This window comes from Durio zibethinus, unplaced genomic scaffold, assembly GCF_047325235.1.
Source record: "Durio zibethinus cultivar Kanyao isolate XHJ-2024 unplaced genomic scaffold, ASM4732523v1 HiC_scaffold_3, whole genome shotgun sequence".
NCBI classification, from domain to species: domain Eukaryota; kingdom Viridiplantae; phylum Streptophyta; class Magnoliopsida; order Malvales; family Malvaceae; genus Durio; species Durio zibethinus.
Window position 1 is genome coordinate 10,581,851 of NW_028323044.1, and position 2,500 is coordinate 10,584,350.

Sequence of the window (2,500 nt, forward strand, 5' to 3'; positions counted from 1 at the left end):
ATCGGCACAGGCTGAGCCTTGGTGCGGGCGGTTGCCTCGAGCACCATCGGCAGACCCTGGGCCCTAGTGCGGCCGGTTGCCCCGATAACCATCGGCACACGCTGGGCCCTGGAGCGGGCGGTTGCCTCGATCACCATCGGCACAAGCTGGGCCCTGGTGCGGGCGCTTGCCTCGACCACCATCGGCACACGCTGGGCACTGGTGCGGGCGGTTGCCTCGACCACCATTGGCACACGCTGGGCCCTTGTGCGGGCGCTAGCCCCAGCACCATCGGCACACGCTGGGCCCTGGTGCGGGCGCTTGCCTCGACCACCATCGGCACACGTTGGGCCCTGGTGCGGGCGCTTGCCTCGACCACCATCGGCACACGCTGGGCCCTGGTGCGGGCGCTTGCCTCGACCACCATCGGCACACGCTGGGCCCTGGTGCGGTCGGTTGCCTCGAGCAGCATCGGCACACGCTGGGCCCTGGTGCGGGCGGTTGCCTCGATCACCATCGGCACACGCTGGGCCCTGGTGCGACAGGTTGCCTCGAGCACCATCGGCACACGCTCGGCCCTGGTGAGGGCGGTTGCCTCGACCACCATCGGCACACGCTGGGCGCTGGTGCGGTCGGTTGCCTCGAGCACCATCGGCACACGCTGGGCCCTGGTGCGGGCGGTTGCCTCGACCACCATCGGCACATGCTGGGCCCTGGTGCGGGCGGTTGCCTCGACCACCATCGGCACACGCTGGGCGCTGGTGCGGTCGGTTGCCTCGACCACCATCGGCACACGCTGGGCCCTGGTGCGGGCGCTTGCCTCGACCACCATCGACACACGCTGGGCCCTGGTGCGGGCGCTTGCCTCGACCACCATCGGCACACGCTGGGCACTCGTGCGGGCGGTTGCCTCGAGCACCATCGGCACACGCTGGGCCCTGGTGCGGGCGGTTGCCTCGACCACCATCGGCACACGCTGGGCGTTGGTGCGGTCGGTTGCCTCGACCACCATCGGCACACGCTGGGCCCTGGTGCGGGCGCTTGCCTCGACCACCATCGGCACACGCTGGGCCCTGGTGCGGGCGCTTGCCTCGACCACCATCGGCACACGCTGGGCACTCGTGCGGGCGGTTGCCTCGAGCACCATCGGCACACGCTGGGCCCTGGTGCGGGCGGTTGCCTCGAGCACCATCGGCACACGCTGGGCCCTGGTGTGGGCGGTAGCCTCGATCACCATCGGCACACGTTGGGCCCTGGTGCGGGCGGTTGCCCCCACCACCATCGGCACACGTTGGGCCCTGGTGCGGGCGCTTGCCTCGACCACCATCGGCACACGCTGGGCCCTGGTGCGGGCGCTTGCCTCGACCACCATCGGCACACGCTGGGCCCTGGTACGGCAGGTTGCCTCGACCACCATCGGCACACGCTGGGCCCTGGTACGGCAGGTTGCCTCGAGCACCATCGGCACACGCTGGGCCCTGGTGCGGGCGGTTGCCTCGATCACCATCGGCACACGCTGGGCCCTGGTGCGGGCACTTGCCTCGACCACCATCGACACACACTGGGCCCTGGTGCGGGCGGTTGCCTCGACCACCATCGGCACACGCTGGGCCCTGGTGCGGCAGGTTGCCTCGACCACCATCGGCACACGCTGGGCCCTGGTGCGGGCGCTTACCTCGACCACCATCGGCACACGCTGGGCCCTGTGCGGCAGGTTGCCTCGAGCACCATCGGCACATGCTGGGCCCTGGTGCGGGCGCTTGCCTCGACCCCCATCGGCACACGCTGGGCCCTGGTGCGGGCGGTTGCCTCGACCACCATCGGCCCACGCTGGGCCCTGGTGCGGGTGCTTGCCTCGACCACCATCGGCACACGCTGGGCCCTGGTGCGGTCGGTTGCCTCGAGCACCATCGGCACACGCTGGGCCCTGGTGCGGGCGGTTGCCTCGACCACCATCGGCACACGCTGGGCCCTGGTGCGGGCGCTTGCCTCGACCACACGCTGGGCCCTGGTGCGGGCGCTTGCCTCGACCACACGCTGGGCCCTGGTGCGGCAGGTTGCCTCGAGCACCATCGGCACACGCTGGGCCCTGGTGCGGGCGCTTGCCTCGACCACCATCGGCACACGCTGGGCCCTGGTGCGGCAGCTTGCCTCGAGCACCATCGGCACACGCTGGGCCCTGGTGCGGTCGGTTGCTTCGAGCACCATCGGCACACGCTGGGCCCTGGTGCGGGCGGTTGCCTCGATCACCATCGGCACACGCTGGGCCCTGGTGCGACAGGTTGCCTCGAGCACCATCGGCACACGCTGGGCCCTGGTGCGGGCGGTTGCCTCGAGCACCATCGACACACGCTGGGCGCTGGTGCGGTCGGTTGCCTCGAGCACCATCGGCACACGCTGGGCCCTGGTGCACCATCGGCACACGCTGGGCCCTGGTGCGGGCGGTTGCCTCGACCACCATCGGCACACGCTGGGCCCTGGTGCGGGCTGTTGCCTCGAGCACCATCGGCACACGCTGGGC